This window comes from Panthera pardus, unplaced genomic scaffold (genome assembly GCF_024362965.1).
Source record: "Panthera pardus isolate Hobbes unplaced genomic scaffold, ASM2436296v1 HiC_scaffold_21, whole genome shotgun sequence".
Lineage (NCBI taxonomy): Eukaryota > Metazoa > Chordata > Mammalia > Carnivora > Felidae > Panthera > Panthera pardus.
In genome coordinates this window covers 48,563,404-48,590,807 of record NW_026526777.1, presented here as the reverse complement: position 1 = coordinate 48,590,807, position 27,404 = coordinate 48,563,404, and the positions used below count along the sequence as shown (strand labels likewise).

Here is a 27,404-nt window from a genome sequence, read left to right as displayed (position 1 = left end):
TTTTTTTTTAGTGTTTATTTTTTGAGAGAGATAAGAGTGTGAGCGGGGGAAGGGCAGAGAGCCAGGCACAGAATCAGAAGCAGGCTCCAGGCTCTGAGCTGTCAGCACATGGGCCCGACGCGGAGCTTGAACCCACAAACCATGAGATCATGACCTGAATCAAAGTCGGACACAACCGACTGAGCCTCCTAGGTGCCCCTGAAATAATAAACTTTCTAACTTTGATTTTGTTTTGACAGCAATAATGAGATGTTTGTTGATTTGTTTCTTGCTGTAGCGGTCTCTTATCTTTGAAACTGCTTGCTCTATATCTAAATTAGTTCTTTGGCTTACCCCTTGGAAATAATTTTGATGGATAGTAAGAGAACTGTTACATAATGGTGATTCCTTTGAAATGATTTTAAACATATTGAATTCTTATTGATTTCTACTTTATAGAGTGACATTTCACTTTTATACATTAGTACTCTTCGTGATACAAAAACTGCATATTTCTTGTCTTCTGGCAAAAGCAAATGGAATACATAAGGCAACTTACAGAATTTAACTGTGATAAAAGATGCTCTGGTAAAGAAAATCTGCTGCTGGTCCTCTTTTAAGTGTAAAAAGCCATTGCTCATTTGCATATCAATAAATGGAAGGGGCATTGACTTTGTAAAATAATTCCCAAGCTATGACAAAAAAAAACACAACAATCTTTTTTTCTTTCAGTATTTTTATTTGCAAATTCTTAATCTTACCAATTTCAGAAATGTGAACTCAACACAACTCTAAAGGTTAATACAACTATTATTTTAAAGGTTATCAACATGAGAAACAGATTTTGAGTAATTATTCCAAACTCAGAAATTCAGTACATGTAAGAATTTAGTATATCTATGGCCTACCTTCATGAGTCACATGCCTTTTTCTCTTCAAAGTCCAAATGAAAAAACTTCACTGCTCTTACCGTAAACTGTGAAAATTATTGGCAGATGTAGAAACACAGGCTCATTTGTTTTTATGAAACCCTAATTCAACTTTAAAGTAATTGCAAAACATTAATACAAAATAGAATTCCCTGTTGTTTCTCAGTTTTCTTATTTCTTAAAAGCAGTGATAATGGGATATATATATATATATATATATACACATGTATGCATGTATATAATTGTTGTATGTATTATTGTTGGCACACAGCCAACCACCTCTTCCTTAATCTCTTACTAACACTTTAAAAAGAATAAACATTTACCTAACTTGATAACTAGAAGGGTTTTTCCTCCAAGTGCTAATTTTGTTTGCCAGTTGTTTCTTTGGGACTTGAAGCAATTAGCATCTATGGGAAAACTCTGTATACATAATACATTTCCCCCCTTTTTACCAATAGTCTGTTTTCCTTTTTCTAAGTCTATTCTCATTTGAAAGTTGTTTTTTTTCTTACTTTTGGTTTCTCTACTTCTCTCAGTGATTTCATCATGATTTCCTTCAAGACTTTCTCTGAAAGTAAAATGCAATAAAAGTGAAAAACCATAAACTTTGTCTATCCTGTTTGTTTTTGTTTTTAAACTTACCTTTGGGTTTGGGGAGCGGGAGGGAAGGCTTTAAAGAAGTGACCCTATTTGAGGGAAGGGGTTTGAAGGGGCATTCTAGCTTCCCTAAGAGTAAAGGGTTATGATACCGGGCCGTCAAAGGAGGAAATAATTAGCATTCTTCAATATGCACGATTAATCAGTTCTGCTTGGTGGTTATAAAAGGGAGGAAAGAAACCAAATGGGAACAATTTTGGTCCTTTCATGTTTTATACCCAATGCTAGTTAGTACACAGTATCCCTTCCACATTCTACTGTACATTGCCTGAAGAGCTGCAGATCATCAAATAATCATTTCCAAATGGTCTAATGACAGCATAAAGGTGGCTCACTTAAAACCTTCCATTTATAGTCACACTGCATCAAATGGTGCTAATTTTAAGTAGGCCACCCCATACAGAGCACCCTCCGAAACACCCTTCCGCCGTTTATAACGAATCTGTTCCTTTTTCATTCACAGAAAATATTTGATATTTCTGAATCTTTTTCGTGCATTGACATGAAAATACTTTTCACCTGGAACTCGTCAATCCGAGACCCCCGGGGATGCCAAATTTCTGCCATTTGCTTATTAAGCCACGGGCAGTCCCCAGCATAACACTTACAAAGGCCTACTTCTAACACTTCCCGAATCTTAATACGAGAGTATTGATCACCATAATTTATGGTCCTACGGCAGTGGGGCGGCTCTTCACATTTGGAGCCCCCCACATTAGTTGCAGCGACTAATTCTAAAAACACCGCTGGCGCGGGCAGAATATTTCATCTGGGGACCAAGTGTTTCCAGACTTTGTTCTCCGGCCTTAAAGGTGAGGTGCCGGCGCTGAAAGCGACAGACACCAGGGTCGGTTTCACCGTGGTGGGCGTCGTGCGGGAAGGAGGTGTCCGGCGCCCCACCTGTCAGCCCTCCAACCCTTCCCCGCCCCTCCTTTGGGCGGGTAGCGGCCCCTCCCTCCCGCGGGCGCCGGGCGGGGGGCTGCGGCTAGCGGCGCGCGCCGCGGACACCGGTCCCCGGCGGCAGTTGGGCGTGTGGGGCAGCAGAGCAGCAGGCGCGGAGCGCGCGGCGAAGACCCCGCCAGTCGCGGCCCCGAAGGCACGCGCGAGCGCATTCGGTTGGTGCGCGCGCGCGCGGCTCCGCCCCGCCCTCCCTGCGCGCGCCCGGCAGGTCCGCTCTCCTCCCCCACCCGCGGCGCGGACGGGGTGGATCCAGCTCACTCCCCTCCCCCGAGCGGCGGCCGCGGCGGCGGCGGCGGCGGCGGCGGGCGCTGAATGAGAGACGCCGACTGCTCGGGTCGCCAGGCGCTAGCTTAGGCGGCGGCGGCGGCGGCAGCGGCAGCGGCGGACCCTGAGGCCGGCGTCGTGTTCCCATCCTCCGAGGCGACGGCCGCGGCTGCACAGGTCGGTGCTCCGGCCGCGGGCCCGGTGCGGAGCCTTGGCGGGCGGTGCGGGGGAGGGAAGGTGGGTGCGCTGCGCCCCCCGGGAGGCGCGGAGCCGCAGCGGCGGCGCGGGGAATGGCGGCGGCTCGGGCGCTGCGGTGTGGCTCTCCTGGCCGCGGGCCCCGGGGCTGCTTGCCCTCGGCGCGGAGACGGGGCTCGGGCTGAGGGAGGAGAGCGCTGGGGGGCCCGGGGCCGCGCCTCCCTCGGCGGCTCGCTCTCGGAGGCTGGAGGCGGCCGTGGGCTCCCCGCTCCCGGTCTCTGTCCCGAGGCCGGGGGCGGGGCGGCCCCCTGAGGCCGCCTCGGCTCTCCCTCCTGGGTGGCGGGAGCCCCCTGGCCGCGGCCCGCACTGCCCTGGCGCCGGGCTGCGCCTCAGCCTCCCTTCAGGTGAGCCGGAGTCCGGACCGCCGCGCCGGGAACGCGGAGCCGGGCCACACCCCCTCCCCTGGCTCTGGCGCTGCGCCCCCGAAGCCGGCAGCCGAGCCAGCCGCCCGCGAACCCGCGCCCGCGGTCACGGTGACCTGTTGCGGAGCGGCCCGCAGCCCGGGTCGCCCGCCAGCCCGCGACGCGGAGGGGCTGGTCCTGCGCTGGCCTCCGGCCGGGAGTGCGGCAGGGTCCGGAGTCGGGGGCGCGGCCGGAGGTCGGGTCGCTGTACAGCTAGGAGCGGGCGTACTAAGGAGAGATTCCGGACCGATCTGATCAAACACTTGCAAAGCCGGGATATCTGTCTGCAAATATCCGGAATTCCATTGCAGTATCGGATTAGGTAGGCTCATAAACACCATGCTTTGGAGGTGATTTGGCAGAAACCCGAGCCAAGAGTGAGGAGCTAATATCTGGAAAAGAGTCGTAAACCTGTGCAGAGCTAAATTATCCTCCCACCTGCCCCCCTTGGAGCTCTTTTCCTGTAGCTGTGTTGTGTAGACGCAGGCCAGTTTCAATGTACGTGGGCGTGTTTGGGAAGAAGCTGCGAGCTGATAGGAGGTACCTTCGTACAAATGTTAATTTGTTTGAACTGGGAGGGGTAAAGGAGGAGGAAGAAAGGGCATTGATGTTAACTGTGGAGGAGGGGTAACTGAAAACATTAAATTTCTGTTTAAGAAAACGCTAAAAAAAAAAAAAAAAAAAAAAGTATCTAATACCTGGCGTTTAAGACCGTAAAGCAGGAAACACGGGCAGCAATTGAGTTTTACCTTTTATGTGCCCTGGATTTTTTTTTTTTTTTCTTCCAACGCTGTAGTTGTTATAGAGAGCCTTGTTTTCGTACTGGTGTTTATGAATTGATTTTGGTGTATTTTTGTATTCACCGTGAAGTCGGCTCTCACTTAAGTCTCTTTGAAGATGACCATCAGAATCTTGGGAAACTTCGACCCATGCAGTCACAGACCATAGCATGCTAGCCATAAAGCCTGTTCCACCCAGATAATTATGCTTGTGCAAGTGGTGTAGAATCATGACTATAATGTGTATTACTGTACTGTTACTGCTGAATATCTTACTATGAACTTTAGAATTATGAAGGAACTTATCCAAACAGTATTATTTTAATAAAAACAACTACTAACTCAAGCTTTGTGGGCATACAGTTTATAATCTAGCTTAAAAATTTTTGGGAAATTACTTGTTTAATTTGCTTAAAGGTCAAATATAAGGATATTAGATGCCTTTTTGCATTAATTTCACTGTAATTTATTTTAAACCTATTTTATTTTCCCTCTTTAAAATTCAGTATAATAATTTTGAAATGGTAAGGTCTATTTTTCCAGTTTAGTCCACCTTTAACTGAATTAAGGAATTTGACTTTTGAAAATATTCTGGGTGGGACACTGGAAATACTGTTCATTTTGCCTAAATTATTTCACATTGCAACAGAACTTTAAAGATGATGTTTGCTTTATCAAGATTGCAACATGCTTTTCTGATGTGTGTGTGTGTGTGTGTGTGTGTGTGTGTATCAGAAAGAACACACCAAAATTTCTTGAAAGAAATTTTTTTTAACTCTTTTACTTTGCGTACTTTTATTACACACGTAAGTAATATACTTGTGTGTGTTTAAGTACCTACTATGTGTCTTTTTCAGTTTATCACGTTGTTATAGTTGAGAGTGTAGTTGTTTGTAATGAGTGATGGATATTTAAGTGAAAATGTTCTTTTGCAACTTAAAACACTTACGCTTTAGTCTAGAGGCCCAGTTCACTCACTCACTTACTCATTTGTTCCACACATATTTGTTGAGTACCTAGTTGGTGCCAGTTAGGTGCCTTAGTGTTGGGGATACAGCAGAGAAAAAGACAGGTCTGTGCTCTAATGGAGTTTAAAGAGTAAGTGGGCAAATAGTCCACTGCTCCTCTGTCAGATAATGTTATTTGTTTAAAGTTAGCTTAAAAGTTTAAGAAGTAAAATCTCTTTCAGTGAACTTTAGTTAAGGATATTGTTTGTGTTTTTTCTTCTAAGAATAGTGGGAATTATTACTGAGTGAACAAAAGCATTAAGACAGTTGTTTAAAAAATATATTTATGTTTATATACATTGGGTGTCTAGTTCCCAAGTGGAACCAAAAATAAACATTCTACCTGAAGTCAGATGATGTGGAGTTTACATGTGGTTAAACAGCTTTAGTCTTTTGGTTTGTATAGTTAAATATTTGCTAAAAATAATTCCCTCTTGGCACTTGTTTATAAGGGAGTCAGATTTTTTTTAAGTCTAAATTAAAAAAAAAATCCTCTCTTCTTTTTCTGGCACGTGTGTGTGTGTGTGTGTGTGTGTGTGTGTGTGGACCGGTGTCCTACTGTTCTTCCATAGAATCTGATAACCATTATTGCTAAAATCAGAAAAACTTGACTGAAAGTGATAGTTTTCCTTTTTGATTAAAATATGACAAATATTGGTATAGTGCTTTGCAGATTACAAAGCTTATATATATTTATATATATATTATTGATACTTAAATATGTGAGTATTTCTCATTGTCAGGACCGCCAGTAATTAACTTTGACCCTATGTAGGTATTATTAGCTCCTATCTATCTATCTATCTATCTATCTATCTATTTATTTATTTATTTATTTATTTATTTATTTATAGAAAGAGAGAGAGTGTGTGAGCTGGGGACAGGCAGAGGGAGAGGGAGAGAGAATTTAAGCAGGCTCGACTCCCGAAGCTGGGCTTGATCTCATGACTGTGCGATTACGACCTGAGCCAAAATCAAGAGTCTGGCTGACTGAGCCACCGAGGTGGCCCTATGTCATTTTAGATGAGGAAGCACATCAATAGTAAGCAAGCAGTCAACCCAATCCCAAGTTGTAGCCGTTCCTATAGCCCAGTGCTCCGTCTCCAAGTGCAAAGCTTGGGGAAAGCATCAACGTCTAGTGTTACAGGTCAGTGTACAATATGGTTACTGGTTTACTTTTCCAGAAATTTCTAAATAACTTTTAAACTTTAAATCCTCCTCTTAATTGAGATGTAATTAGTTGAATTTGCTTTCTTTTCATGAGTTAAACTTTAAAACCTATTTAAAATCTAAAAGTATCACTTTTTTTGCTATGTAAAAAAGACACAGATAGTTTTGATGGACTTTTAATGGTATAAGTGTCTTGAGAATAAGATGTATTAAAATCAATCCTATTTTTTGAATATTAGGTTCTTATAACAACTAAATGTAGAATAAAATTATCCCTTTAATCTGAATACTATATTTTTTCAGTTACTCAATTTTCAGTGAGAAGATAATTCAAAAAAGTTGAAACTCTACTTCACTTAGCCTGAGTGAGGTTCCTTGGAAAGGAAAGTTAATGTATTGCATTACCCTATAAATTGTTTTTTTAAATGTGTCTTATTCCCATTGGTTTAGGGCTCCTCTGTAGTGAGAGAATGAAGATTGGACGTGATAAATTTTGGTAACTTGGAAGTAATCTGGAATTTTTTTTTTTAATCTTACTTGATTAATGTGTGGAGCTTTTGATTTAGGAAAATGTTTAACTACATAGTTAAAATATAAACATCCACGTATTCTATGGAAAGAAAACTGAGTATAAATATACACAGTAACTTTATTTTTTATTTAAAAAAAAATTTTTTTTAATGTTTATTTATTTTTGAGACAGAGAGAGACAGAGCATGAACGGGGGAGGGTCACAGAGAGAGGGAGACACAGAATCTGAAACAGGCTCCAGGCTCTGAGCAGTCAACACAGAGCCCGACGCGGGGCTCGAAGTCACGGACCTTGAGATCGTGACCTGAGCCGAAGTCGGACGCTTAACCGACCAAGCCACCCAGGCGCCCCATTAACTTTATTTTTTAAATGTTTGTCTATTTGTTTAGAAAAAAACGAGAATGGACTGGGGGAGGGGCAGAGAAGGGGAGAGAGAGAATCCCAAGCAGGTTCCATGCTGTCATCGAAGACCCAGACTTGGGGGTCCAACCCAGGAATCGGGAGGTTGTGACCAGAACCAAAACCAAGAGTTAGATGCTTAACTAACTGAGCCATCCAGCTGCCCCTACCTGGTAACTTTAATAAGTAATGGCTAGTTATAGATATAGGAAGAGTATAAATAGCCATGTTTGTGACTTAGGTTGAGGGTCCCTAGCGATTTATGTTTCACTACTGAGAACTTTTGGTACAGGCTCTTGAATGATACATAGCTTTGGAGTATGAGAGGCTTAAAATGAAGTTCTCACTTTGGACTTCATTGATACCCTTCTGTAATTTTACTTTTATGACATTTTCTCAAAACACATTTTCATTTTTAGGTTGATTTCCTTTTTGCTGATTCTTGGAAGGAGCCATTTTCTGAAAACCCTACTTAAATAGGATCCTTATCACACTCTACCCTTACCTTTATTTTTCTTCACAACATTAATTTATCGGACATTAAAGCATACATTAATTTGTTTATTGCTTTCTTCCTTCTGGATGTAAGCTTCATGAGGGCAAGGACTTAGTTTTCTTCACTGTTGTATTCGTAGCACCTAGAAAAGAACCTGGCACATAGTCAATGCTTAGGTATTATTTGTGGGGTGACTGAATTAACTGACATTAAAGGACACAAAAACCATTAGTTTTGTTTTAAAACAGTTGTTGACTTTCAATAATACACTATGCAGTTAAAAAGAAAATTGTACTGTAGGACTTACAACGAAAAACACCATCCCCTGCCTCATCTTGGTATCACTTTCCTTCCTATTTTCTGCTCTTAAAGCAACCATTTTCCATACTTGTAGCTGTTTCTTCTGGTATTTACTCCCATATTTTAAACTATTTCAATTTTAGATCTCTCCTGGCTTGCTACTGTGGAAGATGAGTCTGTGCTTTCAGATTCCTAGGCCACCTTGAAAATCCTTGATCTCCCAGTATATTATGCTTTTGGTTAAATCAGTGTTCATTGTTCACACTATTATGACTTTGTAAATATGTTTACTGTTGAATTTTGCAGTGTACTAAAATTATATTTCTTGGAGTTAAAAATTTTTCTTCTTTTCTGAATTTTGCTTAATTTCCCATTTGTCTCTAATTTTTTTCTTTTAAAGCTGTCCCAGTATGTTCAACATCAGATTGTTCAGTTTTTTTTAAAAAATTGGGAACCCCCTAGGTCTTTCTGTGCTTTTGCTCAAATCTGTACTGTGGCTTTCCACTCCTGCCATACAGGTGTAGCCTGCGACCTCTCGTCATGAATCTGAGAGTTCTCTTTGCCTTTTCCCTGTGTCAGAGCCTGTAGTGTCTGGATCCATGCCTTCCTCTTTTGCCATTTATACCTATGTTTTGGTGAAATGCATCCCTCAGTAACTTTTAAGAAAGTGTATGAGGAGGTGACATTTTTGAAATGTATGTGTTGCTGAAAATATCTTTCTTCCACGCTGATACCTGATTAATAATTTGGCTGGTCTGAGTGTAGAATTCCAAGGTAGAATAATTTCCCCTCAAGATTTAAGAGAGTGCACTATAATTTTCTAGCTTCAAGTGGTTATTCCAAAGTCTCATGCCATTCAGTCTTCATCCTTTTTATGTGACCTCTCCCTGTTAAGATCTTTTTTTTTTTTTTGTCTTTTTTGTCATCAGTATATCTGACATGTCCTTGATGTTGTGTCTTGTTTGCATCTTACTTTATGTGCTTGGACCTTCGTGGGCCCTTTCAACCAGCAGTGCCCATATTAGTTGAGAGGAGAGATGGTCTAGTGCATGAATCAACAGTTTTTCTTTACAGAGCTAGATAATGAGTATTTTAGGCTTTGTGGGCCAGTTTCTGTTACTCCTAGCTTTACTTTTGTAGTGTCAAAGCAGCCATGGATAGTATGGGCTTTGGTTTGATGACTCCTGATCTATGTACAGGTGTAAGGATTAGCCTTTGCTTTACTAGGAGTAGGGGGAGTTTATGTATAGAAACAGGAGAGAAGATGGAATACAGTTGACCCTTAAACAACAAGGGGTTAGGGTCACCGACTTCCTTGCAGTCAAAAATCCACCTAGAACTTTTGACTTCCCCCAGACTTAATCACTAATAGCCTGTCGTTGACAGGAAGCCTTACTGATAACATAAACAGCTGATTAACACATATTTTGTATATTATATGAATTATATGCTGTATTCTTACAATAAAGAAAGCTATAAAAAGGAAAATGTTACTAAGAAAATTATAAAGAAGAGAAAATACATTTACAGTACTGTACTATATTTATTGAAAAAAATCCATGTGTCAGTGGATCCATGCAGTTAACCTTGTGTTGTTCAGGCGCCAACTGTATTTGGTTGGAGACATAAAATGATGGTGGCTTGGAGTTTTCACCTAAGGTTTTGTGTTTACCTTAGTGTATGGAAAGTGAGGTAATTAGCTAAAGTAAAGAAGAATAGGAGTGTGTATTGGAGGTTTGAGAAGAGGGAAAAATATATGATACAGTCATCTATCAAAAAGTGGAAAAGTGAACAGAAAATAGAATAGGGAAATATAGTGTTTTTCCAGATAGTAGCATTAAGGGCTCACTTGAATGTCATGTTTCTGACTTTAATAGGAATATCTCTAAAATCTCATAATTAAGTATGATATCTTAATATAGGTATTTTTAAATTAGCTAGTTATTTTATTAATCTAATCAGAAATAATTGCATGCATAAGTAATATGTACATACATGTATATATATTGTTTATACATACAGACTTAGCCTATAGTACTATAATTTTTTCCCCAAGTACAGATTTTGATTTAGAAATCATTCATTTATTTATTCATTTAAAAAAGTCATGGAGCATTTTCTTTGTACCAGAAATAGTTCTTGGTGCTGGGGATACAGCAATAAACAAGATAAAAAGTTTGCCTTTATATAAATCTGTATTTTAACTAGCTAATATATAATATGACTAAATCATACACACAATAAAACAATAAGTAAGGAACATTTGTAATGTTGTGACGTGTTGTGAACAGATTTCCCCATTGAGTTAACTAACACGCCTATCATCTCACATATTTACTTTTTTTTTTATGGTGAGAGCATTTCTTTCTTAGCAAATTTTAATTATACAATATACTGTTACCAACTATAGTTACCATATTACGTATTAGATCCTCAGATCTTATTTATCTTATAATTGAAAGTTTGTACCCTATTACCAATCTCTCCCTATTTCCTCTACCTTACTTTAAGTTTTTGATAGATAACTGTAAAAGATTAAGAAATATGTTATAGGCTTTGTTTGGCAAGAATTTTTATCTTTTACTATCATAAATAAGTATTAAATTTCATCAAGTGCTTATTCTGTGTTGGGAGAGATGATCATGTGTATTTTCTTTGTTAATCTAATAGAATGTATCACACATTAATAGAGTATCTCCTGTTTGCATTATTACATCCAACCCCACTTAGCTGTGTTGCATTTGTCTCTCCTCACACATACTGCTGAACTTGGTTTGCCATTGTCTTAGAGTTTTTTAAAATCCACATTTATCAATAGATTTATCACAGATTTATATGTGTGCATTTGTGTTTAAAGTTATGAAACTCATAAAATGAGTTGTGGAGCTTTCCTTTTTCTGTTTCCTGAAATAGTTTTATAACAGAGGTTATGTATGTGTGTTTTGAAGGGGCTATAGATATAAGATGAAGGGTCAAAAATAAAGTTTCTAGAGAAAACCTGGAAAAATATCTATGTGATCCTTTGGTAGGCAAAGATTTTTTTTTTTTTAAACGGGACACAATAAGTACTAACCAGATAAGACTGATAAATTGTTCTTCATTAAATGAGAACCTCTGTTCATCAAAGGATACTTCGAGTAAATAGGCAAGTGACACACTAGAAAGAGTGTCTGCATTACTTAAAACTGACAGAGGACTTGTATCTAGAGTATATAAAAGATGTCAAAACAAAACAATAAAAACACTAGGAACCCAATTTTGAAACAAATGGGCAAAAGACTGAAACAGGCATTTACAAAATGAGTTGTTTGGATGGCTAAGGTGAAAAGGTACTCACATGATTTTTAGAGAGTTACAGGTTAAAACTATCATGTGATACTAAGATATACCCACCAGAATGGTGTTAATGAAGAAATCTGAAGCTACTAAGTGTTGACAAGAATATAGAGCACTTAGACTCTCATACATTTCAAATGGGTTTGAAAATTGGTAAAACCACTTTGGAAAATTCTTTGGTATCCTCTGCTAAAGCTCGACACATATATGCCCTGTGATCCAGCAGTTTCGCTTCTTGTTTTAGACTCAATAGAAATCAGTATACATGGACATCAGAAGACATGTATTGTAGAAGAAAACATAGGAGTAAATTTTCATGACCTTGAAATAGGCAAAGCATTGTTATATATGACACCAAAAGCAGGAGCAACAAAACAGAGATGAGATAAATTGGGTTTCATCAAAATTTTAAACTTAAGCTTCAAAGGACATCATCAAGAAAGTAGAAAGACAACCCACAGAATGGGAGAAGATATTTGCAAGTCATATATCTGCTAAAAGACTTGTATTCAGAATATGTAAAGAACTCAACTCAGTAATAAAAAGACAAGTAACCCAATTTGAAAACAGAGGATCTGAATTGGCATTTTTATTTTTTTATTAAAAAAAGTTTTTAAGTTTATTTATGTTGAGAGAGAGGGTAAGCATGAGTAGGGGAGGGGCAGAGAGAGAGCGAGAAAGAAAGAGAATCCTAAGCAGTCTCCACACTGTCAGCGCAGAGCCTGATGTGGGGCCCGAACTCATGAACCGTGAGATGATGACCTGAGCCGAAACCAAGAGTCAGACACTTAACTAACTGAGCCACCCAGGTGCCCCTGAATTGGCATTTTTTAAAAGAAGATATGCATAAGCACATGAAAAGATGCTTAATATTATTAGGTATCAGGGAAATGAAACAGAAACCATAATGAAATCCACCTTCACACCACTAGAATGACTAGAATCAAAAAGTTAGATTATAACAAATGTAGGCATAGTTGTACAGAAATTGGAATCCTCACACACTGATAGGAATGTAAATTGACATGGCTACTTTGGATGACATTATGGGAGTTCTTCAGATTATTTAACATAGAATTACCAAGAGAAATGATAACATGTCCCTGAAAAAATTGTACACGAGTATTTACGGCAGCAGCATTCACTATAGACAGAAAGTAGAAACAACCCAGATGTCTATAAATGAACAAGTGGAGAAATAGCATGTGGTATATCCATACAATGAATTAGTATTCAGTCAGTAAAAGGAGTAGCTACATGCTACAACATCACAGAACCTTGAAAATATGATAGTAGGTGAAAGAAGCAGTCAGAAAATGCCACATGTTATATGACTCCATTCAGATGAAATGTCCAGAACAGAGCAAATCTGTAGACAGTAGATTAGTGGTTGCTTAGGGCTTGGGGAAAGGAGAGAGGCAGTGGGAGCTAAAGGGCGTGGAGTCTCATTCTGAGATGATGAAAATGTTCTCAAATTGTGGTGATAGTTGTACATACCATTGAATTGTGAACTTTATTTTTATTTTATTGTTTAAAGTTTTAATTCCAGTATAATTAACATCAAGTGTTATATTAATTTCAGGTGTACACTATAGTGACTTAGCAATTCTGTACATTACTTAATGCTCATCATAAGTACACTCTTAATCTCCTGAATTGTATACTTTAAATAGGCAAATTGTATGGTATGTGAATTAATATCTCAAGAAAGCTATTAAAAATAAGACATGGCAAAAATAATCAGTGATATGAAGACACTGCTACCATATTTAATTTAGAAAAGCAGGATGCAGAGGAGTATATAAAGTATCACCTTTTTGTAAAACCACAAAAACCTTATGTGTGTGTATGTGTTTAAGTGATCTTGTAAGGGTGGGAAAACGTTGCACACTAGATGCAAACGTTTCTTACTAGTTGGGCTAAGGTAAGGAGGAGAGGAAGAGAAAAAGGGAGAAAAAAACTGAAAGGAAAGGGGATTGATTCAGAAGAAACAGCATGTGTAAGATAATCTCAGCTATGTAAAATATAAATCTTAAAATGAAATGGTAGTTGTATTTTTTTGTGTGTTATATTTTTCTGGGTTGTGATCCTTTTAATTTTATTAATAGAAGTATCTAAAACTAAATTAAAGGCAGTGCAAATAAAATCAGTTATAAAACCTGAAGAAACATAGCAGCTTTTTTTCATAACAACTCCCAATGGGACACGATCCAAATGTCCATCAACAGAAAAAAATGGATCAATAATGTGTAGTCTGCTTTACACTAAAGTAGTGCTACGCATCAGTGGAAAGGAAGGAACTCTACCGCTCTTCCCAGGAAGTATGGGCAAACACACAAACAGAAGGTTGAGCAGAAGAAGGTGGACACGGTGTATATGCTGTATGATTCTTTTATTTTGAATTTCAGGAAAAGGTCAAACTCAGCTGTGTTGATAGAAGTCAGAGTAGAGTTTAGGGGTTGGGACTAGAGGAGCAAGACTCTGGGAGGGCCAGAAATGTTCCGCATCTTCATTTGGTTGGTGGTTACATGGGTGGCTACACAGGAAAAACATGTTGCCCAGTACACTGTACATACTGCACACTTGAGTCTTTTATATCTCAATAAAGAGGTAAAATCAAATCAGAAAAGATTTTTTAAATCTGATACTCATATGAAAAGCTTTTGTATGTTTGTCACTTACACTTCAATTAAAAATAACTGAATAGAGTGGCACCTGGGTGGCTCAGCCGATTAAGCATCTGACTCTGGATTTCGACTCAAGTCATGATCTCATGGCTTGTGAGTTCAAGCCCCACGTCAGGCTCTGCACTGACAGTGTAGAGCCTGCTTGAGATTCTCTGTCTCCCTCCCTCCGCCCCCCCCCACTTCCCCTCCCATGCACATGCTTTTTCTTTCTCTCTCAAAATAAATAATTAAAAAAAATAGGAAAAGTTTAAAAATTAAAACAAGGGGAAAAATAGTCTTTGTATACTTCAGGAATATTTATATGCCTTTCAAAGACAGTTTTTCTATGCCATTATTTCTAATGGTTGCATGGTGTCGTGTTGTATGGATGAATCATAATTTACCTAAGGAATCTTGATGGACATTTAGGTTGTTTCTAACTTTTATATTAAACAGTGACAAAGTTAACATCCTTTTTAAATAGGTCTTCCTATTCTTTTCTGATTATTTCCTTTTGATGAATTCTTAAAAGAAGGGTTTCTTGTTTGGTGGTTAAGTACATTTTCATTCTTGCCCATGGTGTGTAAGTGTTTCTGTATGTTAACACAGATTTGGTGATCAGCTTTAAAAGCATATACATTGATCTGTTGTGTAATAAATGCTTTCAGTTTTAATTGGCATTTGTAAACATTTTCAGTGGAACTTATATTTTCACGTTTTTGTATATTCGTGCTACTTTCTCCAGTTTCCTTTTCATACATACCTTTTACCTATTTTCTTAATTCTTTTAAAGGCATAAGTCTTTTGATTTAAAGCCTTTTAAGGAAATAAATCAGATACACAAAAAGTACATAAAAAACTGGTACAGTTAACTCCTAACTTAAGAAATGATACATAATCAGTGCAGTTGAAACACCGTGTTAACATTAATAACATGTAAGAGCTTTTTGTGTATTAAGAATATTAAATCATTTGCTTTAGATCTTTTTCATTTTATCTTTTGTCTCTTAAGAGAATCTTACTGAATCCAAGATGGCTTCAACTGTAAGATGCATTATTTTATCTACAACTAAGACTAAATAATATGCTGTCAGTTAAACCATGATATTCTTGATTTTAAGAGACATCCTGCTTGTAGAGATGTTAAAAGGTGAGAATATACTCACCTTAGATTAATGAAATAATATATTTTACTGTGTGTGTCTTATATTTTCTCTAGTCAGATATACCAGTCTCTTGTGTTGTTTCTATTGTTAGTCCTAGTAAGACTTTCCTATGCCACAATTAAAAAAAAAAAAAAAATCATGTGTTTACTTCTGGTATTTTTTTAATGATTATTTATTTTTTTTAGAGAGAGAGAGCAAGTGTGAGCACGTGTGCACAAGCAAGGGAGGGACAGAGAGAGAGGGGAGAGAGAATCCCAAGCAGGCTCCCCGCTGTCAGCACAGAGCCTGTTGTGGAGCTCAAACCCATGAACTGTGAGATCATGACCTGAGCCAAAATCAAGAGTCAGCTGCTTAACAGACTGAGCCACCCAGGCACCCCTACTTCTAGTATTTTTATCACTTAAATTTTTTTTATCTTTAATTCATCCATTTTATTTTAATGTAAGATCTAGTTTTTGTCCTTTTGTCTTTAATTTTTTTTTATTTTATTTATTTTGAAACAGAGAGAGTGTGAGCAGGGGAGGGGCAGAGATAAAGGGAGAGAGAGCGAATCCCAAGCAGGCTCTGCACTGTCAGCACAGAGCCCAATGTGGGGCTTGCAACCACGAAACTGAGATCATGATCAGAGCCAAAACCTAGAGTCAGATGCTTAACTAACTGAGCCACCAAGGTGTCCCTCTAGTTTTTGTCTTTTTATCCAATATGTTAGCCAACTGTCATAAAGTTGATGCCACTAGTGATTTTTTGAACAAGGAATGATAGACTTCAGTGTGCTTGCTTGAGAAACAGGATATGGCGGTGGATTTTGGTTGGGTCTAGTCTAAAAATGATCATTTGCCTTTCTATGAAATGTGTATCTTAATCTATAGTTTAATTCAGTGTTAAAACTATGATTTCATGTTGCCTTAAAATTCTCATAATGCATCTGAGTGCTCTAGGAATCCGTCAAGTAATTTACTAAGTTAGATTTAAAATAACTGTTTTGCAACATAAACAGTGGCATTAATTCTGTGCTTAAAGTTTGTGTGAATGTGGGCAAGTTACTTAATTTCTTTAGCATTCAGCTTCTCTATTTACAAATGGCATAAGAGCACCTTCTCATAGGATCATTGTAAGGATCAAATGAGAAAGCATAAATCAAGGACTTAGCTGAATTAGCTCTTCACGCTTCCGCTTTCAGGACCTCGAAGATCAAGTATAATCATAGCTGAGATTCTCTCCTACAGAGGGTTACTCTAGATCTTCAGGGTTACTGAAGTAAATTATTTTTGTTAGACTTCCAACCCTGACTTAGATTCCCAGGATTTGACTAGAACTTTTCTGGCCTTCTAGAATTATGTGACAAATCTGTATGTTTTCTGTTGCTGCTCTTAAAGGTGCTCTTCTGTAAATGCACTGAAATCTTTATAGAGTTTCATAGATTTTAGGATTTTGTAGGTGGAGAAGTTTGATTGACTTAGCTTTTATCCTGTAAAGTTGTTGCTAGGATAACCTCTGCTACTTTTCAGTTTTGATTTGTGGATGTAGTTTTTGTAGGTTTATGGGTTTTAGATCCTATCTCTTAAAGCTGGAGGGACAAGGGTAAGTCTACTAAAACAAATGTTTTGATGATATCTTACAGATAAGAAATTCCACTTTTTGCTTCTTTTTTTTTTCTTTTTATGAACAGTACTTTTGAATGTTTTATGTAAGCACAGTACTGTGAATGTTATCATAGAAGTTTAAATCTTAGGCCTTGTACTCATTTACATCTTCTTGGTGAAAGATGAAATCTTATATGTGAAATCACAGTAAATAGCATAAGATAAAAAAAATAGCATAAGACCATATGTACTTATGTGTCAGATTGAAGAGCTGTTGACAGGAGAGGAGGCTTAGTGAAGGGAAGGCCAGAGTGTTCCTTAAGGAATGTGTTTTGTTAAGGTGTAAAGAATATATTAGGAACCAACCAGCACGCTGAAGATATAACAACAAGAATTAGTCTTTTGGGCATGCTTTGGATTGAAGGGTTTATTTGCATTGGGGTAGGGGGATAGTTACATTTGATAATGTGGGACAAGATTAGCATAAGGAGGGATGAGAAAAGAATAGGTCATCTATGTTGGGAGAAACACAGAATTCCAAGCGAGAAACCATGAGATCTGAGAGAGAGACAGGCATAGAGCAAGAGATTGAAGATTCTGGTTTCTGGCTCTGTGGATATTCTTCTTCGATTATTCTAGTATTTCTGTGGTTCCTGCCTTTCTTGAGACTACATCCAGTTTTGTTTTTGTTTTTGTTTTTTTTCCCCAGGAAAAAGAGTACAGGTTTTGGTGTCAGACTTTTGGTGGTAGATTTTTGGCTCTCTCCTTTACTGATTTGTGACCTTGGGCAAGTTGTTCATCTTCTCTGTCTCAGTCCTCATCCGTAAAATGAGCATCATAAATAGTATCTGTCTTTGTAGGGCTGATATGAAGATTAACTGAGGTGACACAAAGCTTTTAGAACAATGCTAAGCATGTAACAAATGTTTAGTAAATAGCATCATATATGTATGACATCATATATACATACACATATATATATGATATGTGACATATATATAATGCTAATTGAGATAACATGAATTAATTTCTTATAGTTAAAAGAGCCTAAGGAGTTAATTTGCTTGCACCTTCACTTAGAGTAGGGCAACCTAGTGTGTGAGCTGGGTATGAAATGTTATTTTGGGTAGTGTATAGAGCATAAAAAAAAATACTGTCTTACGTAGTTTGAATAATAGGACCTGGTATTTGTTTATCAAGGATTTAAAAGAGGCTTGGTGCTGTTCTAAACATTTTACCTGTATTAACTCACTGGATCATTGTGATAACGTGGTGAAGTGTAGGTGCTGTTATTTTCCTCCATTTTAAAGAGGTAGAAACAAAGGCTAACCATCTTGCCTAAGGTTATGTATAAGTGGCAGAGCTAGGATTGGAACACAGATAGTAAAGTTGTAGAGTTTTAATTTTTTTTATGGGAATATGGTTTTATTAAAAAAAAAAAAATTGTATGCTCCAAAACATTTTACTTGGAAATCTTCACTAGAAGTAAGAAAACAAAAAACAATAAAGAACACCAGCATGAATACATAATACATACTTTAATTATGGACACATTAAATGTATTTTAATGTAATACTTCCTAACATGTTATCTCATATTGTGTTAAAAATAATACAAGGAGGTGACACTAGAGAACTACAGAATCCTGGATTCTGTTGCAGATAGGTATCCTTATTAGAGCCAAAAAAGGAGTCCTGGAAGGTGGCAAGAGAAAAGTGACAAGCAGTGCAAAACTAACAAGTCATCCAGTTGTGTGTTGTTGTTGTTGTTTTCAGTTGTGTGTATTTAAAAATGCCATTAAAATGAAGCTGAGAATACGTTTAGACACAGTTCCCACTTCAGTGAACATCCAGAATGCACAGTGGGAGGGTGAAGGTAGGGTTGTAATTTTATTGTGCAGTTTGAGCCATAACTTTCCCCTCAGTCTACTGTATGCAAAGACATGAGGGGAAAGTCATGTCATGATATGAAACCTAATCAGCATTCAAACGATTCATAGTAGCCAGAAACCCTATGAAGGCCACAAAGCAGATGAGCCTTTAAGTTTTAAAGCCTACTTAACATAAAAAAATTTACATTGGGAAAGAAACACACAAATTTAAAGATTATTTATTTATTTTTAAAAATCCTTTAACAGTTTTAGTAACCATCAGAGATGTATGTAGAGTTTTAATTTTTAAACCTCTCTTTCCTTCTTGTTTCTTACTTACCTTTTTAATTTTTTTTTTAACACTTATTTTTTTTTTTTTTAATTTTTTTTTTTTTTTAACGTTTATTTATTTTTGGGACGGAGAGAGACAGAGCATGAACAGGGGAGGGGCAGAGAGAGAGGGAGACACAGAATCCGAAACAGGCTCCAGGCTCTGAGCCATCAGCCCAGAGCCCAACGCGGGGCTCGAACTCACAGACTGCGAGATCGTGACCTGAGCTGAAGTCAGACGCTTAACCGACTGAGCCACGCAAGCGCCCCAACACTTACTTATTTTTGAGAGACAGAGACAGAGCATGAGTGGGGAGGGGCAGAGAGAGAGGGAGACACAGAATCCGAAGCAGGCTCCAGGCTCCAAGCTGTCAGCACGGAGTCCAACACGGGGCTCAAACCCGCAGACCACGAGATCATGACCTGAGCTGACGTCAGATGCTTAACTGACTGAGCCACCCAGGCGCCCTTTTATTTACCCTTTCAAATGAAATCAAGGAGGTCTCAATTCCTTGCCACTATTTCTTTTATTTCTAATGCTTGCTTCTTTCCCATTTTTTCAGGTACAGAGACTTAGGTAAGCAAGATATGGTATTAGGTAGTAGACTGTTGTAAGATTTTTGTACTGCACTGGAAGGTAGATTATGGTAAATTAAAGGATGTACACTATAAATCCTAAAGCAATCCTGTTTTCAAAAAAGTTACAGGTAATCTAACAAAGGAGATAAAATGGTATCAGAAAATACAGTTATTTAATTTTTAAAAAAGTAATAAAAAGAGCAAAAAGGTCCATGGAACACATAGAAACAAATAGCAAGATAATAGACTTACACCTAACTATGTCAGTAATCACATCAAATGTAAGTGGTCTAAAAACACCAGTTAAAAGGCAGAGATAGGCAGATAAAAAAGCAAGACTTAACTATATATTCTTGTCTATAAGAAGCATACTTTAAATATAAAGGTACAAATAGATTAAAAGAATGGAAAAACATAATACCATACTTATAACAGTCGAAAGATAGAATGGCTATATTAATACTAGACAAAGTAGACTTCATTCAGAGCAAAGAATATTTCCAAGGATAAAAGATATCATTACATAATGATAAAGAAATTGGTTAATTAAGGGGACATAACACTTCTAAACATTTTTTTTGCCTCTAATAGAATTACAAAATTTCTCTTGATGGAACTCTAAAGAGGAATAGTCAAATTGTCTGTTTTAGTTGGAGAGTTCAGTACCCTTCTCTGAGTATTGAAAATCACAAAGATATAGAAGGCTTGAATAATAGTGTCAACCAATTTGACCTAATTAACACTTATAGAATATTTTACCTAACAACAGCAGAGTATTCTCAATTCTTCTTAAGTACATTTTCCATGATGGACCATATTTTGAGCCATAAAACAAGTCTCAATAATTTAAAAGGATTGAGAACCTGTGTTCTATGATCACAGTGGAATTAAATTAGAAATTGTTAGCAGAAAACTGCAAAATTTACTAATACTTGGAAACTAAATAATACAATGCTGAATAACCTATGGCTTAAAGAATAGATCAAAAGGAAATTATAAAGTATTTTGTACTAAATGAAAATAAAACATACCAGAATTTGTGAGCTACCAGTAAAGCAGTACCGAGGAGGGAATTTATAGCGCTGAATGCCTATATTAGAAAAGGAAAAATATCTCAAATTAATGGTTCTCACTTTCACATTAAGAAATTAGGAAAAAAGTAAATTAAACCAGAATAATTGAAAGAAAATGGTAAAGGTCAATATGGGAGAATGTGTAAAAAACAGGAAAACAAAGACAAAATCAGTGATAACCACAAACTGTTTCTTTGGGAAGTTCTGTACAGTAAATAAAGCTCTAACCGGACTGGTTGGTATCAGGAATGACAGAGGTGACATCACTACAGATTCTACACACAATCAAAGGATAATAACGGAGTATTATAAGCAGCATTATGCTTATAAATTTTACACCACAAATGAAATGGACAAATTCTCCAAAAGATACACACTACTACACTCAAGAAGGAATAGACAACTTGAATAATAGACTTGTGTCTATTAAAGACATGGATACTATTAAAATACTCCCACCAAAAAACCTCTAGGCCCAGATGGCTTCTAAATTCTAAATTTAGAATTTAATGAATTCTAAATATTTAAGGAATAGATTATACCAGTTCTAAACAAAGACTTTCAGAAAGTTGCAGAGAAAGGAATACTTCCTAACTTACTTTGTGAGGCTAGTATTACCCTTATATTTCAAACTAGACAAAGACATTAGGAGAAAAGAAGACTATACAGAAATATCCCACATGAGCATACATGCAAAAATTCTAAACTAATTAGAGCAAATTAAATGTAACCATTTATAAAACAAAACAAAACATCATGACCAAGTGGGGGTTTATTCCAGGAATTCAGGGTAGCTTTAGCATTTAAAAAGCAATCAGGATAAGTCCCTGTTAACCAACTGAAAAAGAAAAGCCATAGGATTATCTCAGTAAATGCAGAAAGAAAAAAGCATTTGATAATCTTATTAAATCTTCCATTCCAGATAGTAACTCTGAGCAAACTCTCTGAAAAAACTACAGATAATGTAATTTTAATGGTGGAAGATCAAATGCTTTCTCCTTGAGACCTAGAACAAGTCAAGATTGTCTACTCTGACTACTTCTGTTCCATAGTATACTGGAGGTTCTAGGCAGTGTAGTCAAGCAAAAAACAAAAGGCATCTAGAATGGAAGGGAGGAAGTAAAAGTATCTTTTTTTTTTTTTTTTTTTTTTTTTTTTGCTGATGGCAGAACTGTAGAAAATCTGTTGGAACCTATAAAACTACTAAAACTAATCAGTGAGTTTAATGAAGTTGCAGGATAAAGGATCGATATATGAATATCAGTTACACTTCATAAACTAGCAACAAACAGAAATTGAAATTTAATAAAATCAATACCATCGGCCATAGCAACATGTATGAAATACTGAAAACTACACAGTATTGCTGAACAGAATTAAAGAATACTTAGATAACTGGGGTGGTGTTCCTTGTTCATGGGTTTGGAAGACTGATTGTTACTAAGATGACAACTCTCACCAAATCTGTTGATTTAGTGCAATCCCATTCCCAAATTTTAGCAGGCTTTTATACACACACACACACACACATTTATAGAAATCAACACATTGATTCTAAACTTCATGTAAAACTGAAAACAATCTAAAATAGCAGAAAAAATTTTTTAAAAAGAACAAAGTTAGAGAGTCAGTACTACCTGATATCACAATCACTATACAATTAAAGCAATCAAAACAGTATGGTATTGGTGTATATACAGAGAAATAGATCAGTGGGATAGAAAAGTCCAGAAATAAGCCAATGCATATTATAGACAACTGAATTTTAATAAAGTACAAAGGCAATTGAATGAAGAAAGGATAGCCTGTTCGACAAATCATGCTGGCACAATTGGATATCAATATATACAAGCACATGAACTTCACTCTGTATCTTGCCTGCAAAAGTTAACTCAAAATGAATCATAGACCTAAGTATAAAAACTTAAAATTATAGAACTTTTAGACAAAAACAGGAGAAAATCTTTGTGATCTTGAGTTAGGCAAATATTTTTATTTTTGAGAGAGAACCAGTGGGGGAGCAGAAGAGAGAGGGGGGACAAAGGTTCCGAAGTGGGCTCCGTGCTGACAGCAGAGAGCCCAGTGCGGGACCTGAACTTCTGAGCCATGAGATCATGATGTGAGCTGAAGTTGGAAGCTTAACTGACTGAGCCGCCCAGATGCCCCCAAGGCAAATATTTTTAAATGTAACACCAAAAGCGTGATTCATAAAACAACACTGATAAGTGAACTTTGTCAAATTAAAAATGTGTGCTCTTCAAAAAGTATTAAGAGAATGAAAAGACAAGCTGTAGGGTGGGAGAAAATATTTGCAAATCAGTTGTGTAAGGATTTATATCTAGGATATGTAAAGAACTCTCAAAATATTTATATTTATATTACTTATATTAAATGTAATATTGGTCATTAGAGAAATGCCAGTCAGAATCATAGGTGAGCTACTGATTCATACTTACTAGAATTACCAAAAAGGCTTACCAAGTGTTGGCAAGGGTATACAAGAACTAGACCTCTGTACTTCGCTGTTGAGTTTGTAAATAGTACAACCACTTTAGGAAATAGTTTGATTATTTATTAAAATGTTAGATATAGACCTACTGGCTATTCTACCTAGATATTTACTGAAGAGAAAATACTTCCATACTAACCTTCACAGCAGCTTTATTTGTAATAACCACTGAAATCTAGATGCTCATCAGTAGATGAATGGGTAAACAAATGATGGTATGTCCATACTACTTAGCAATAAAAAGGCATGTACTGTTGATACACACAACAACACAGATGAATCTCAAAGTAACTTTGCTGAATGAGAGAAACCAGGCACTTGGGAGCAAGTGGCTATGTTCGCTATCTTGACTGTAGAGATTTTTTCATGGGTGTTTACTGTATACATTGAACATGTGCAATTTATTGCATGCCACCTCTGTATAAATAAAGCTGTTTTGAAAAAGTGATGCAATGAAGATTCTAATACAGATATGAATTGATGAGAGATTTACCAAAAACTGTTTTTTTAACATGGATCCTTGCTGTGCCTTTCACGTAATTATTTAAATACACACAAAGCAGAAGTCAGTTATAACCTTTTTCTTAGAAATAATCAAGAAATAAGGGGCGCCTGGGTGGCTCAGTTGGTTACGCAGCTGACTTCAGCTCAGGTCATGATCTCATGGTTCGTGAGTTCGAGCCCCGTGTCGGGCTCTGTGCTGACAGCTCAGAGCCTGGAGCCTGCTTTGGATTCTGTGTCTCCCTCTCTCTGCCCCTTCCCCGCTCATGCTCTGTTTCTCTCTGTCTCTCAAAAATGAATAAATGTTAAAAAAATTTTTTTTAAAGATTAAAATGCCTATCTAGACACGTGTTTGCCCAAATTACACAAATAGACCAAGACCCTTGTCCAGATCAGATACTTCAGCAGTTTTACATGATACTTGAATCTTAGTATTTTCTTCTTTTTACATCTTAAAAGAGAACCTGAGGGAGGGAGAAGGCAATGTTTGAGTGGAAGAATGAGGCCTCAGGACGAGGATTTGGATTGGGTTGAGAACATTGGCTCTTAATATGTTGCTTGTGTGGAGTGTTAGTTTTCCAATAGATTCTTTCTTAGATCTTATTTATTCGATTTGATGAGGGGTAACTTGCTGCTACTATAGATATATCTGCAGCTGCCCTGGAAGATTAATGTTACCTGGCTGAATTTGGTCTGTGTACAGCCTTTCCCTGCATACCCTCATCTGAGGAGTGCTTTCTGAAGTAGAATCTGCCCTTGGTTTTGTTCTAGATGAGGGATCAATAGACTTTTTGTAAAGGCCCAGATCGTAAATACTTCAGACTTTTTTTTGCAGGCCATACAGTCACCGTTGCATCTATTCAGGCCTGCCTTTGTGGGGTGAAAGGAACCATAAACAATACATAAATGAATGAGTGTAGTTGTGTTCCAATAAAACAATTTTAATTTAGAAAAACAGGGCTGGATTCAGCTTGTGGCTGTAGTTTGCAAACCCTTGTTCTACACCATCAGTATTTCCTCTTTGGGACACTTGGCATCATCTGGTTAGTTTCCTAGTGGTAGTTGCAAATGGAGGAAAGTGGTACCCTTTCACTTGCACCTGCTCTGTTGAACTTAATGGCTTTTGCAGATGATGGTATGAAATGAGTGAATGACCTCAACTATCAGGGAGGAGTAGAATGATAAGGCATGCTTACTTCCTTTCTCACTCACAACCCATTTGCAGATGGTCAACAAATTCAGCAAGTTTACTTTTGAAAATTCTATGGAATTAGTTTTTTAAAAATATACTTATAATCTCCTGGCTGAAGTAGGGCAATAATTGCTGTTTCTGCTTTTAAGGTTCTCTTTCTAATCCGCCAGCCTCCACACATGTTGCCAGTTCCTTTTCTAAAATAAAAGTGTTATGGCATACATCTCTGCCTGTAATTATACAGTAACTCCCAGTCACCCAGAATAGTGATTCTTAACCACTTTTTATTCCTGAGTCCCTTTGAAAATCATTGGATAGCTGTGGATCCAGGAAAATTAATTTTTGTGAGTGCTCATTACACAATTTTCATACTTCTGGGAAGTTGTGCAGTTCATGGCCCTGGGATTTAATTCATGGTCTCTTAGTTAACAACTTTTGATTTAGAGAATAAAGTGCATGTTTCTTCCCATGCTGTTGTACATGCTTCATGATCTGCTTCCAGTCTGTCTTTGCAGCATATTATCCATGTTCCCTGCCTCCCTCTCTATCCCTCTTCCTCTCTCTCTTTCTGTCTGTCGCCCTTTCTGTCTCTGTCTCTCTCTCTCTCTCTCTCTCTCTCTCTCTCTCTCTCTCTCTCTCACACACACACACACACACTTTTTTTTTCTACAAAGAATTTACCAATATTCTTCTGCCATGCCAGTTTCTTCCATTCTGTCTTTGCAAGTATTATTTTCTCTTGCCAGGAATGTCCATACTACCCCTCCATCTGCCCGGTTTCTACTCGTTAAGACTCATCTCAAATAGCAGATTCTTAGTGAAGACTTCCCTGACATTTCCTCTTTGTCAGACATAAATAAGTATGAAGGATTTGTAGCCACTGAGACTTGCAAGGATGGGGGTGGGGTGGAGGGAGAGGAGAATGAAGGAGGAAGACTTCTAGGAAAGATTTCTTTGCTCTCTTTCTTTTTTTTCCTTTTTTCTTTTTTTAGTATTTATTTATTTTGAGCAAGAGGGAGAAAGAGAATGCCAAACAGGGTCCGTGCAGAGCCTGCCACAGGGCTCAATTTCACAAACCACAAGATCATGACCTGAGCCGAGATCAAGAGTCAGATGCCTAACCAACTGAGCCACCAAGGTGCCCGAAGATTTCTTTGCTCTTAAGAGATATACCTCTTCTTGAATAATGGCATCTGACTTAACAGCATTGTTATGAAGATTGCATGAGATAATATATGTGAAGTACTTGCTCGTAAATTGGTATAGTGGGCATTTAATTCAGTTACCTATTGTTTTTTACTAAGTTGAAATCTAGCATTTTACTAGGTGAAATCTAGCATTTAAGGGCAAGTGAATGCCTTTCCATTGGCCATCTTGGAAGCACTAAATTTGAGCTTATAAAGAAGTAAGGGCAAGTCTGCAGCCTCAAATGCTGAAAGCTGATGAAAAGCAATAAGCAAAATCTTTGACCCAAAGTCAAGAATCAGAATGACTTGTAAGGCTTGAGTTTCTTAATTTCTAAATATTATATTCAGAGGAGTGGAAAAAAAAAAAAAAAGATACCTCTTCTTAACCTCCCTGAACCTCAGTTTTCTAAGTTGAGTATAATAATGTTTACCTTGGGCTGTTAAATGAAGAGCAGTGTTCCAATCTCTACAGCACCTCGATAATTATACAGGAGATTCTCTTCTTCTAATCAGTGTGTGGCCCCAGCAACATATTGCAGGAGTAAACTAATCTTCAGAGACCCACTTCTTTCGGTTCTGAATAAAATGTCCTGATGGAAAACTATATTGTAAATTTACTAAAACCAGATTTATTCAAATCCTGCTGAAATTATCTTAAGCTGTGTGTGTGAGATACAAGTTGTCATGCAAATATTTATGTTGTTATAGGCATTGCTACATTTAAACGTCCAGTGGAATTTTTACTATAAGAGTACATGATGCTTTTTTGGCTAGTAAGTTGCAAATAGAATAGATACCTGTCTTTGACAAATTAACACTTGTGTTTTTCACTATTCTGGGAATGACTGATGAGTGTATGACATATGATAATTTGTAATTTTGCTGAGCACAGATGTGATACTAGTCCATCACGCTGTTGTCGAAAACTGAACTCTCTGCGCCAGAGCCAAAATATAACACAAAGACAGAGTTTGGGATAAAGAGGAATGATAACTTTATTGCTTTGCTGGGAAGAGAAGGTTGCAGCAGGCTAAGGCCTTCAAAACTGCAAGCCCAACTGGAGGAGGAGGTTGGGGGGCTTTATAGGGAAATAATATAACTATATCTATAGGGAAATAAAATAACTCCTGGTGCTGGTGACCAAAGAGAAGCAAAAAGCAATAAGTATGGGAAGAGGAATTTTGGATAAATTAATGAGTAAAATGTAAAATTCTCTGGTGGCTTAAATCAATGGTATAAATGAGTCTACTTTGCAATTGTATGGTAATGTAATAAGTATAAA

General features: G+C 37.6%; 1 protein-coding gene across 10 annotated transcripts in view; it reads left to right on the top strand.

Annotated features, from left to right (window-relative positions):
• Positions 1 to 2,847: 2,847 nt before the first annotated feature.
• The window catches only part of RALGPS2 (Ral GEF with PH domain and SH3 binding motif 2), a 197,033-nt gene continuing 172,476 nt past the window's right edge, over positions 2,848 to 27,404 (top strand). For 9 of the 10 annotated variants that reach the window (XM_053909228.1, XM_053909227.1, XM_019426220.2 and 6 more), the window contains exon 1: positions 2,848 to 2,969. The gene's annotated coding sequence lies outside the window, so the exon portion shown is untranslated. Of the gene's footprint in view, positions 2,970 to 3,658; positions 3,771 to 27,404 lie in introns of those variants that run through there. The other variant, XM_019426206.2, reaches the window with a different exon arrangement.